The sequence below is a fragment of the Schistocerca serialis genome, chromosome 3, assembly GCF_023864345.2.
Source record: "Schistocerca serialis cubense isolate TAMUIC-IGC-003099 chromosome 3, iqSchSeri2.2, whole genome shotgun sequence".
Classification (NCBI taxonomy): Eukaryota; Metazoa; Arthropoda; class Insecta; order Orthoptera; family Acrididae; genus Schistocerca; species Schistocerca serialis.
Genome location: NC_064640.1, coordinates 709,993,705 through 710,007,029, shown reverse-complemented (window position 1 = coordinate 710,007,029; position 13,325 = coordinate 709,993,705). Strand labels below are relative to the sequence as shown.

General features: G+C 38.4%; 1 protein-coding gene across 1 annotated transcript in view; it reads right to left on the bottom strand.

Annotated features, from left to right (window-relative positions):
- LOC126469567 (DNA damage-regulated autophagy modulator protein 2-like) overlaps positions 1-13,325 on the bottom strand; it is a 216,388-nt gene that overhangs the window by 44,630 nt on the left and 158,433 nt on the right. The window lies entirely within an intron of this gene.

Below are 13,325 nucleotides of genomic sequence, written 5' to 3'. Positions count from 1 at the left end.
GTGACACTTATAAATTGGTCCACAGTCCAATCTCGATGATACTATGCTTACTGCAATCTTAATTGACAGAGTTGTTATGACAACATGGGAACGTGTAGGGGCTGTCTGCGGTGGATCCCAATTATCAACAATGTGCACAAAATGGTGTGTTCTGCAACACTTGTGCCTAAATCGGCATTGCACTCTGTCGTCCAATTGTGGCCTAACCGATTTTACAGATTTGGCAAATGCCTGACCTTCACATTCTGTGATGAGATGTGGATATCCAAACAATGTATTCTACTAGTCGTTTCACCATCTTTCAGCCTCTTTCCACAGATGCTCATGATACCATTACATGGACAGGAGACCTGTTTCTCTGTTTCCAAGAGGCTCATTCTGAAGCACCAGGACTTATCAACGTGTCCATTGTCAAAGACACTTATGTCAGTAGATTTTCTCACCTACTGTCCAAATCGTCACTAGAATGACTCCTCATTCGTCTCTGGTGTGCTTATTTACTTTTCTTACTACATCACGTGACCACACCTCCAGGAGGCATTGGGTCTCACCATGGGCTGTGGTCAGAATGTTTCTGTTCATTATTGTATGTTACATAGCGTAAAACAAAAATAGATAAAAGTTTTTTTTTAAATTGCAAACGTGTTTTACAAATGACTTGGTGGCCATAGATATCCGCTAAAGATCGCGATGTGGTATAAAAACCGAAACGAAATTTGTATCTAACATTTACAATACTGGCGGCCGGAGTGGCCGTGCGGTTCTAGGCGCTACAGTCTGGAACCGAGCGACCGCTATGGTCGCAGGTTCGAATCCTGCCTCGGGCATGGATGTGTGTGATGTCCTTAAGTTATTTAGGTTTAATTAGTTCTAAGTTCTAGGCAACTGATGACCTCAGAAGTTAAGTCGCATAGTGCTCAGAGCCATTTGAACCATTTACAATACTCACATAAGCTGAGTTTAATTTTGAGTCTGCCCTTCGTTCTATGCTTTTGCTACATGAGGAGTAGACAGCGATGAAGTGAAGTGAAATCATGCTCTTGAGTTGCACGCGGTTGTGAGGCGTGGTGACACCAACTTCGAGCCACCAAAAGTAGTGTGCTATCCTGATCCGTCAGCCATCCAAGCTCACAGAGACAGTCAGAGCTAGCTACCGGCATCCCAAACTTGCTCTGTACGAGTACGCTCCGCCGGTATTCGGGGAACGAAGGCCCTCTAGTTCCTCAACAATTCTGACACAGTTCAAGAGCCAGTGAACGGTGGACAGTCTTGACGAAGGTACAGGTCATCTTTGGGGTGCTCTAAGCGCTCAAAAGAATGAATATTATTCTTGAGTGATTTCCGTATGCTTCAATCCCGAGAGAAGGTGGTACAACGTGAATTTAAAAAGTAGTTAGATTCGGATCTACCATAAATAAACACAAAAACATCTATCCAAAAAAAGTAAAATTCGACGAAATAGTTAGTGAGTGAACGGCCGGATGTCAGTGTCTAATAGGCACAATATTTCGGGAAGCGACCACATTGCCATCATCACTTCCTCTGACGAACAGACCACTTGGTGGCCGGCAAGACACTTTTATCTCTTCCTCCCTCTCCCTCCAATCCGCCATTCTATTCTATGTCCGCACCCAGCATCTCCTACTTCACTCCTCCCGCCGACACACTGTTCCATCCCATGTTCGCGCCCAGGTACGTATGCTGGCAGCACCTCTGCTGTTCCCATGCCTTCCGCCAAAATCAGTTCGTTGTGGGATACCATTTTCCTCTTCTTAATCAGACTAATTGCGGGTTCCAATGCCTTACTACGGACGCAGCCGCTATCACGACTGATCAGCGGTTCCCTTACTCAAATCTATCACGGGCACAGTCCGAAGGTTGGCGTCCGAGTCAGAACGTTTGTATGGTCGTAATCTATTCTGTGTAATTCCGTCGGGCAGTGTTTCGAGACTATCGATTTATTAGGCTGCTGCAGTCTGGTGTGCCTTTGGTGCTCTTGGCATCGATTTTCGACATTACACACTGTCTGGCCTATATATATCTAAACAAATTGGTAGGAAATCTAATAGACGTCGGATTTCCGTAGTGCAAGGTCGTCTTTGACACTACCAAACAGTGGCCTTGTTTTAGCTGGGGGCAGAAGACCATCTTCAGTTGGTGTTTCCAGAGAATTCGTCCTATCTTTCCAGATAGTGCGCCACAAAAGGGAATAAATGCAAAAACTGCATCCTCCTGAGGTTCCTTTTCTGTTTCCGCCAGTTTTACAGTATGTATTGGTGTGTGTCTTCTTTCAGTACAAGCCGTGACTCAATGTTCTGTCTGCTCTTCTTTTTATCAGGACATCCAGAAAGGGAAGCACTCCATCCATTTTGACTTTCGTGGTAAAACTAATGGTCTGGTGTATTTGATTGCGATGAGTATGAGGAGGTGATTCAGTTCTTCTCTTCCAGTTGGCCATATGACGAAATTATTATCTGCATAGCAGAAGAAGCTGGTAGATTTCCACTGGACTGATTCCATGGCTTCCTCCTCGAAATATTCGATATAAATGTTGCCGACAATTGATGAATGTGGACTCCTCACCACTACTCCTTCCGTCTGCTCAGAGTAGTTACCATCAAACAGAAAGTATGTCAACATCAAAACATGCCTAAAAAGGCTTTGTCTTCTCTATGTTAAATTTCTGTCCAATAGTTCTGGTACGACTGCCCTTTATCTGCTAGAGATATTTGGTTTCAAAGGTCTTTCTCATGTGAGAGCATGACAGGTTTTGTGATGTGCAAGAGTGTCTTGAAAAGTAATACCTCTGAATTTTTGTGTGAAAACTCTTGAAAGTTTTTAAATAAAACAGACTTTATTAATATTCTACATCTTTCTTCTTCATATCTGCATATTTATTTCTCTGCATAGTCACCCTGACGACGAACATATTTCTCCCAATGAGGGACATGTTTGGTGAGACTGTCACTGCAGAATGTTTGACTTTGTTGACAGAACCGCAACCTCACCTCTACTTGAACCACTTCATAACTATCAAAGTGAAGTCCTCTAAAGTGTTCTTCAAGTTTTGGAAAACTCTAAGTCCTGTCACACACATTGAGGTTAGCACCATCGTTTCCTTCATTATGAGCATGAACAACCCAACATTGTACATTACTGATGTCGATGCAATCATCACTCTACAGTTTTCATTCTTCTATAGATTTCAATTGGAGGCGCATTTCCTGCAGTTATAAACTTGATTACAGGATGCTCTTTCCCAGACACTGACATACTACGTTACACACTGTCATGTTACATGCTGCAGTTCATAGGCATCTAGCGGCAGAGGATTGCAACTTGCATCAGCGAAGTGGGAAAATCGACCAACTAATTTGCGTGACTTTTAATGCCTCAACAAATATCGAAAACAGAATAAAAAATTCGAGGACATTACTTTTCAGCATTCCCTCCTACATCTTCAGCTGCTTCAGGTGGAAGTCGTGCAGCTTCCTATTCCACTGCACTGCTAATGTTCATGGTAGGTGCAGACTGAAGAGGGGGTGCAAACTTGAGTCCTTTCATAAGAACAGAAATAGTGTCCTCATCCAGCTGCTTGGCTGTGAGATTGATGATAGCCTTGCAGGTTGCATCAGAAGTCTATCTCTCTGACATAAACTCGCATTTTGATGGTTGAGGTCCAATGGCCTACCTCTATGCAGAGATGGCTGCAGCCCAAGTGATAACATCAATCCATTTCTATGCCCAGAACGAGAACTTTATGGCCAACTGCAGATGTAATGGAAAAAGGTCTTTGTAAGTCAAGTCCAGACACCAAAAGGTAAAGAGCATGCTTTCCCCTACAAATGGTTAGGCTGGCGTGGTATGTTTCCTGATTCGTCTGGCTGGTGCTGAGTCGATATTATATGTTGCCTTGACTAATTTTGACACCACACATTCTTCACAGCATCTCATAAACAATGCAAATGCGCTTAACAAACAGCTCCTCCAGTGGCCCAGCTTTTCAAGTCTTTTCATGCTGTGATGCATCTCCTCCCCATAAAGGAATGTGATGTAGTTCATCAGCTTCTCCCAGCATACCTCACGATGGAATAGTTCACAGGGGAATGACTGAATGTCAGTGTCCATTGGGCACAACATATCGACAAGTGGTCACAGTGTCATCACCAGGTGCTTGGACGCTGGAGCGATACTTATACCTCTTCCCCCCTACCTCAGATCCATCTTTCTATCCGTCATCCATGCCCAGCGCTTCCTCCTTCCCGCTCCTCCTCCTGACACACTGCTCTGTCCTAGTTTTGTGGGCAGGTGCACATGCTGGTGGCTTTTCTGCTATTCCTCCACCTGCCACCACCAGCCTGGAGGAATGGTATGCTCATAATATTGGTAGATGAGGCACACACCCCCTTTGACAATGAAGGTCTCATCCAATAACTTGAACATCTGTGGACAGTGTTCCAGAAGAATGGTTACAACCAGTGGCACATTAGGAGAGCCCTGTGTCATACACCAACTGTAAACCAGCGGAAACAAGAGAGTAACCTCAGGAGGATGCGGCCATTGCATTTATTCCTTTTTGTGCCACATTATCTGGAAAGATAGGACGAATTCTCTGGAAATACCAAGTGAAGTCGGTCTTCGCCAACTAGATAAAATATGGCCACTGCTTGACAGTGTCAAAGACGACCTTGAACTATGGAAATATGGGGTTTATGAGATACCCAGCCAATGTAGCAAGACATATATAAGTCAAATAGTGTATGCTGTTGAAGATCGTTGCTGAGAACTCCAGCAGCAAACCTGATACTAGCACCCTAACATGTCGGCAATCACTGAACATTCCCTGTTGGAATTACACAGAATGGTTTACTTCCGTACTAAGGTTCTGATGCCAATGTCAAACTTCTGGGACTGTGTCTTCAATTAACCTGTCGATATTCGAGTAAGGGAACTGCTGATCAGTCCTGATAGCGGCTACATCCTTAGTAAGGCATCTGAACCTGCAGTTAGTTTGATTAAGAGTAGGATGGAGAAATCCGACAACGAACTGGTTTTAGGGGCAGGTAGCTGATCAGTAGAGGTGCCGCCAGTACGTGTACCTGTGCGCAATCCTAGGATGGTGCGATGTATCGATGGTTAGGAGTGGTATAGGAGACGCTGGGCACAGACGCCAGAGAGAATGCTAGATAGGAGGAAGGGTGGGGGGGGGGGGGGAGATAGAAACGCCTCACCGGCTCCCAAGCAATCAGTTCGTCAGGGCGCAAGGGATGATGGCGATGTGGTCGCTTGCCGAAATATTGTGCCCGTTGCATATTGACATCCAGCTGTTCACCTGTGAACTATTTCCTCATGAATTAAGCTGTGAGAAGTTGAAGAATCACAAATAAAAATTCGCTTGATTCCTTCCTAAGAAACAGTCTCCCTCCCTTAGAAACTAACTATGTAGGTGTACACCACATGTGGCTTAAATTGAAAGAAATACCACCGACGGCAGCTGAGGATTTACACCAAATATATTAATAGGAAATTGGAACAGATGTCCCATGATACACAAAACAGGTTATAACTGTGTCGCAGAGGCAACGAAAAAAGCATTCCACATTTAAAAGAATGTAAAAATTCAAATTTTGGTGACGTTTTAGAGAAGGTCGGAATTTAGTGTCGTCTTCATATGATAAGCTGTCTCAAAATGTGGCAGAAAATCCAAAGGGTTCTGGTCATTTGTAAAGTACACCAACAGAGAGACACAATTAATACCTTCATTGTACGATGGCAATGGTAATGTTATCGACGACAGTGCCACTGAAGCAGAGTTAGTAAACAAGGTTTTCCGAAATTCCTTCACCAAGAATTAGAATAAAGAACAGCTGCCAACATGAGTAACTTAGAAGTAGATAGCTTCAGTGTAGCGAAGAAACTTAAATCTTTTAATGAAGGCAAGTATTTCTATCGAGACTGGTTACTTAGGAATCATATACAGTCGTTCGCTCATCAAAAGATTCGCACCTGTGGATTGGAAAGTTGTAGAGTTCACAACAATACGCAGGAAAGGAAATACAAATAGTTCGCAAAATTACAAACTAATATCACTGAAGTAGGATTTTGGACATGTACTTCGAACATTATGAATTACTTCAACAACAAAAAACTCATCTATAAACAAATAGCACAGATTCAGAAAATAGTTTTCTTGTAAAAGTAATGGGTGCTGTTGATTGGGATTTCAAATTGGTTCCATATTTCTAGATTTCCAGAAGGCTTTTGACACTGTTCCATACTAGTGGCTTCTAATCAAATTGTTTGCCTATGGAGTTCTGTCTCAGTTATGAGGATAGGTTAGTGAATTTCAGTCAGAAAGGTCATAGTTTGTACTAACTAAAGGAAAATCATCAAGAAAACAGAAATGATATCTGGTGTTTCCTAAGGAAGTGACACAGGCCCTCTGCTGTTTTTAACTTACATAAATATTTTTGGAGAGAAGCCAAGCAACCATCTTAAATTGTTTGCAAATGATGCTGTCTTTTACCATCTAGTAAAATCAAAACCAATTGCAATATAATTTATACAAGATGTCTGTATAGTACAAAAAATGGCTACTGCCTCTAACAATAAAAAGTATGAGGTAATTGACATCATGACCAAAAGGAAGCCATTAAATTTTGGCTACTCGATAAATCGCCAAAATTTCAACGATGACAATACAACTAAACACCTAGGAACTTCAATTATGAACAATTTGAATTAGAAGAATTGCATGGATAATGTTGTGGGGAAGGTGAACCAAAGATTGCGTTTTATTGGCAGAAGACTGAGAAGATGCAAGAGATCTACAACAGAGACTCACTACTATACATGCAAACTAAGTTGACACTTGGCGTTGCGGGTGGGGGGGCGACCGTAAAGACATAACCCCTCTACAGCTCCTCCCATCAGCCACTGCGCCGAGTATAACTTAGTCTGCACATATATTATGCTTGTCTGTCGTCTTATGGAGTATTGGTGCTAGGCAGGTGATCCATATCAAAAAGGATTGACAGAGGGCATCTAAAAAGTTCAAAGAAGGCTAGCTCGTTTTGCTTTATCATGAAATTGGGGAGACAGTGTCACAGATATAGTAAGCGAGCTGGGGTGGCTATCTTTAAGATCAAGGCGATTTTCGCTGCAGCAAGATTTTTTTCATGATATTTCAATCACCAGCTTTCTCCTCTAAATGCGAAAATATTTTCTTGACGATCACCGACATAGATTTGACTGATAACTGTGATAAAATAAGACAAATAACAGCTAACACCAAAAGATTTAAATGTTCATTTTTCCCACGTGCTATTCGAGAGTGGAACGGTAGAGAAACAATCTGAAGGTATTCCAATGGACCATCTGCCAAGCACTGCACAGAAGTGCTCGAGAGTATATGTAGATGTAGACACCTTGTTACGTATAAGGAGGGACATTTCAGCACATGTACACATACTCCACACCAGAATATCTCCACTGCCTTCCTGAAATCTGCCCTGTTCGCCAGCACAATGATTTGCCTCTTCTATCCCTTTGCCCACACTTAAATTTGCGCTCTACCAAAACCAGGGTTTTGTACTTCTGGTACATCACATAAATGAAATAGTAGATGGTAGTATTACCAGTAGTATTGGTAGCACTGGAAGGGAAATAAACATAAATGAATGTGTGAGAGAAAAATTAAGAGCTGACAAATTCTCTTTGTTTTCCGTTTTTTTTTCTCATAATTAGAAACGCACATTGTTCAGCAGTAGTGGGACAAAGTTCAATCTATGCTGCTTACCGTTGTTGCCAAATTTATTCAAGATAGCAGACCCTTCCCCATCCTGCCCTCTGGTATAAATGTGGTAACATCGCACTATCGATGTAACTGGATTATGTCATGGGCTTTCCTCCTTCCCCTTCCCCCACCTCCACTCCCCTATCCCCATCCCTCCACCATCTGGAAAAATGGCAAAAAAAGCTTGGCCTATGTTGTGGTGTTGTTATGGAAGGATTTAGGGTGTTCACTTTTTATTTAATCATTTTTGGGATTTTGGGGCGCTATCCTGTTAAAATTTTTTATTGTGTGTACTCTCCTCGATGTGCAGAGGCAAACTGACATAGCTGATGCTACCACCACTAAACGGTACTTAAAACTGTACCATCATGGGTTCTTTTACCTCCTCCCCTGCCTCTGCTCCTCCATCCATCCCACAACCTAACTTCACCTCCTCCCCCCTCCCCTCCACTTTCCACCCCCACTCAGAAATTGGTGGGAAAAACCGGACAACCTGTCCAGAGCTGTTGGTGTGGAATGACACAGGGTAGTGGTTAAAAAAACAATAAATAATTAGTAATAATATATTTATTATTTATAAAAATCCAATTTGCACATTGCTGCGTGGAAGGATGTAGGGTACTCTCATAATTTCATCGTTTTTGGAATACTGGCACAGTCTAGCTATGAAGTCACAATTCAAATGGCCAACCCACGATACTGGCGCAGTCTAACTCTCCTCCCCTATTGGCGGGAAATTCAAAAATTTGCGGAAAATAAAAAATCAGTGGGAAAATTGAAATTTCTTCCTCTGGCTGTGAAGTTGGGGAGGGGTAGTTGCCATTGATCGAGTGCTGCAGTTTATACTCAACAATCTGTTCAACTTTTGTGCAATAAAATCAGAGTTATATTATCATCTGATGAATCTATTGATACACCAGACACCACATTTATTATTTAGATGTTAGCAATTCCTAGAGGCAGCAGAGCTAATAAAGTAAGAAATTTAGCTGATGACAAAAAGACTAGGTGTATTACAAGAATTAACAATAATGATAATGTATGTTGTCATAGAGCTATAATAGTGGCATTAAAATATCACACAAATACTATCTTGGGTAGAGAACTAAATATAGTTGACATTAAGAAAATTAATGTAGGGGATAAAGACAAAATACAAAAAGAGTTAACCTATGGAACCACTTAAGAGAACAATGAAGAGATTTACTCTAGATGATATTGAAAATGCTGAACAGTTACTAGATATCCAAATAAATGATGTATGTGCTTAGAATTAAAATTCAGTTTTCTATAGCGGTCTGGGGAAAGCAATAAAGATGTATCTGTATAAAAATCATAACTATTTTTATGTAATTAACAGTATATCAGCATTCTTAGGATCATCATATTAATGTAATATATGTAATAGACCATACAACAAGTAGAACAAGAGCATACCTGTAAAGTAGAGATAAAAGTCTGGATGTTATGCAATAGAGAAGAATACAATATATTGCAAAAATGCAGTAGGTATTGTTACAATGAAGAATGGTTAAAACAATCACTAAGAAGTTTGTGAGACAGTTTACAAATGTCAAAGAAGTAAATGGATTTGTTTCAGATCTAAAGTACTTAAGTGTGGCTTTGAAATATGTAGAAACTTAAAACAAATAGTAAAAATTAAAAATCATAAATGTTATTTACAGTAAAAAAACATAAAAGATTGTGTTTGTGAAAAACATTTTGGTGAAGCATATTTTCAAAGGATACTAAAACTGTAATAAAGGTGGCTGATATATTAATGGAGAATACCAATGGTGGAAATGTAAAAAAAAAATAGTAGCAGGTAAACAGTTTAATGTTGTGAAAGGGAACACCACTAATAATTCCTTGTAGTTCTACTTAGGGGTACATGTGGTTTGACCACGAAGCTCAACAAGAAACTGGTATACATATTTCGAATCTAATAATAGTTAACAGTTTTACTGTTTATAAATCTAAAATGTGGATGAGATTTGATAAACATCTCAATTATACATTTATAGCGCATTATGCTAAAGGTCATCATTTGCAATTCATTCTCAAATATTGTGTTCAAAATACAATTCATACTCATCTACACAGGAACTAAACTGATGTTATTAGAGTTAAAGAATTTAGAACTAAAAATTATAGATAGCAGCAGTTTTTAACAATGTCCACTTGGTAGCTTCCTAAAACACTTTATTTGACAGAATTGAAGAAATCATAATTCCTATATTTGTACAATACACAAGGAAAATTACATAGGGTCAATTCCTTGTATCGACGTGTTGACACTATGAAAGCAAAAGATACAGGAACATTAATCAAATGACATTGTCAAAAAGTTAAAAGAAAATTATGTACTCAATATGAGGAAAGAAATTAATAAATACTGCAATTCCTACATAGATATATTGTGAAGAGGTTGTTTAGAACTAAGAAAACAGTTCCTGGAGATAGCTAATATTGATCCACTCTGTTACTAAACATTTGCCCACGTTTTTATGGGTATATGCAGATCTCAATATTTTCCTGATGGAAGAATTGCTGTATTGAGTAAAGAACAAAAAGGAAATTATAGTAAAGAGTCTAATGCTTGGTAACCAATTGAACAATAATAATATTCAACAGGCTGTTAATGGTGGTGAAGTAGACATAGCTGGAGCAAAAGCAGATTTTGATAAAGAAACAAATACTCAGAATGATATTTTCACTCTGCAGCGGAGTGTGCCCTGATATGAAACTTCCTGGCAGATTAAAACTGTGTGCCTGACCGAGACTCGAACTCGGGACCTTTGCCTTTCGCGGGCAAGTGCTCTACCATCTGAGCTACCGAAGCACGACTCACGCACGGCACTCACAGCTTTACTTCTGCCAGTATCTCGTCTCCTACCTTCCAAACTTTACAGAAGCTCTCCTGCGAACCTTGCAGAACTAGCACTCCCAAAAGAAAGGATATAGCGGAGACATGGCTTAGCCACAGCCTGGGGGATGTTTCCAGAATGAGAGTTTCACTCTGCAGCATGAAAATCTCATTCTGGAAACATCCCCCAGGCTGTGGTTAAGCCATGTCTCCGCTATATCCTTTCTTTCGGGAGTGCTAGTTCTGCAAGGTTCGCAGGAGAGCTTCTGTAAAGTTTGGAAGGTAGGAGACGAGATACTGGTAGAAGTAAAGCTGTGAGTACTGTGTGTGAGTCGTGCTTCGGTAGCTCAGATGGTAGAGCACTTGCCCGCGAAAGGCAAAGGTCCCGAGTTCGAGTCTCAGTCGGGCACACAGTTTTAATCTGCCAGGAAGTTTCAAACAAATACTGTTTATCAATACTATGGCTTATTTTGTCGTGGTTGTTAAAAGTGTTTTAAAAATGAAACTATTAACAACAAAAATAAAAACTCAAAGGACGACCTACATCAAAAGACTTTAGCACAAAGTAGTAAGATACGAAATTCTGGATATAGTTTAGCTAATTTTGGTGATGGTGTGGGAATGTGACTGGATTACTGAGCAGAGTATAAAAAAGTTAAGAAATTAAAATATTTACCCAAATTTGTCGGACCATTGAATCCAAGAGAGCTTTTCATGGTGGTCATACAAACATGATAAAATTAAGATCTAAAGCAGATAGTGTTAAGAAAAAAATAAAGTACGTCAATGTGTGTTGTCTCTATCCACCTGTACAATATTATGATTATTATACTGAATGACGCCCAATAAAAATATATAGCCTAAGATATTATTCTAAAAATGATATAGATTTATAAAATGTAAGATATTGGCACCTAAAGGATTGTATCAACCAGTTTTACCTATAAGCATAAAAATCAATAAAAATGATAAACTCTCGTTTCCTTTGAACGGAAAAAGGTACAGAAGAAAAAATAAATTAATGTAATCAGAATGATGATGAAAGAAGTTCTTTGGAACTTGGACAGCTGGTGAAGTAAGGAAAGCTGTGGAAATGATGTAGATGTTTGTGAAGTATAGGATTTTATGAATAAAAGAAATATGTATTTTAAAAATTATGCAAAAGACTTTATGAAAATAAAATTAGAATCCAGTCCACATGCTTTTGAAACCTAAGAGCTGAGCAGCAGAGCACTTAAACAAAAAGTGGATGCTGAAGTAAATCCTGATAAGATAAAAGAAAATCCAGGAAACTGAGCTGTTGCTAAGATATGTCTAAATTCATTAAGGGAAAAATTTGGACAACAACAAAATATGAGTGAAACTGAGTGTGTTACAGATTTACAACAATTTTATGAGATATTAATGGATGATCAATTATATAATATAGATATACATTTTATTAATGAAAATATGGTCCAAAGAATATTATGTAGAAAATAACAATACCACAAATATTTTTATTCCTGGATTCCCTACACCAAATGCAAGGCTTACACTGTATGGTATGTTCTATAAACTTGGCGAATCTGTTATTTATTTGGATATGGCTAGTATATTATACGTTGATGATGGTAAAAATACTGTAGAAACAAGAGTTATGTTGGGTGAATGGACTGATAAGTTAGGAAATACTTGGACTACACATTGGTCTTCAATGGGCCCTAAATGTTACTATTTTGAAAAAAATGATAAAAATATTGTGATGATGATAAAGGGATATACTTTAAACTAAAAGAACATTCAAAAGCTCAATGACGAATCTACGATAAGGTTAATTGACAGTGAAGTGAAAGAAAAGATTCAATTAGATTACTACCAGATAACTAGAGACGTAAATATAAAAAACAATCAAAAAGCAGGTTAAGAAAGAATTCTCATGTCAGTATGATAAAAGAGTAGCTACAGAAAATTATGATAGCCTACAGTGCCCTATGGTTATTAAAATAAATTTTATATACCTTATAACATAAAAATAAAACAATATCACGTATTTCATTATAACAATAGATTAAATTTATTCATTGTTTTTCATTATATTCTAAATCTATTTTTTCTCTAGATTTATTTTTTATTAATTCATAATTTTGAGAATCATCAAAAATATCAAAACCAGAAAGTAAAAAAAAGACATAGCAAATATTGTTAATATATCAGGCTTTATTAGATATATGTAACACTCCATTTCTTCTTTGGCTAATATTTTTCAAACAAATTTATAATTATTATATAAATACTAATATTTGGTATATAGGCTTCTTTTGGTTATTCTTAACTTTTTGTTAATTCTTTTAAGCATTTTCTGTTCTTTATGAGATTAATAAATATTTTACATATCTGTTTTTTGTATCAGTGTTTTGGGGACAAATATTTTTTTAAATAATTCAGAGTTGCAAATATTTTTTCTTTTCATTTAAATAATTTTGTTCATTTAAAAAATATGTGTAACTTAAACAACCTAATAGCTTGAATAATATTGTTTTTGCCATCACTTTTATTCATTTATCACAGATAATTATATCATCTTAATAAAAACTTTATCAATATAAATGGAGGCTGTACTTAAGAAGCTCAACAATGCTAGCAATTCTAATTTGTTTAAAAAAATTTGCGAACTAGAAGTAA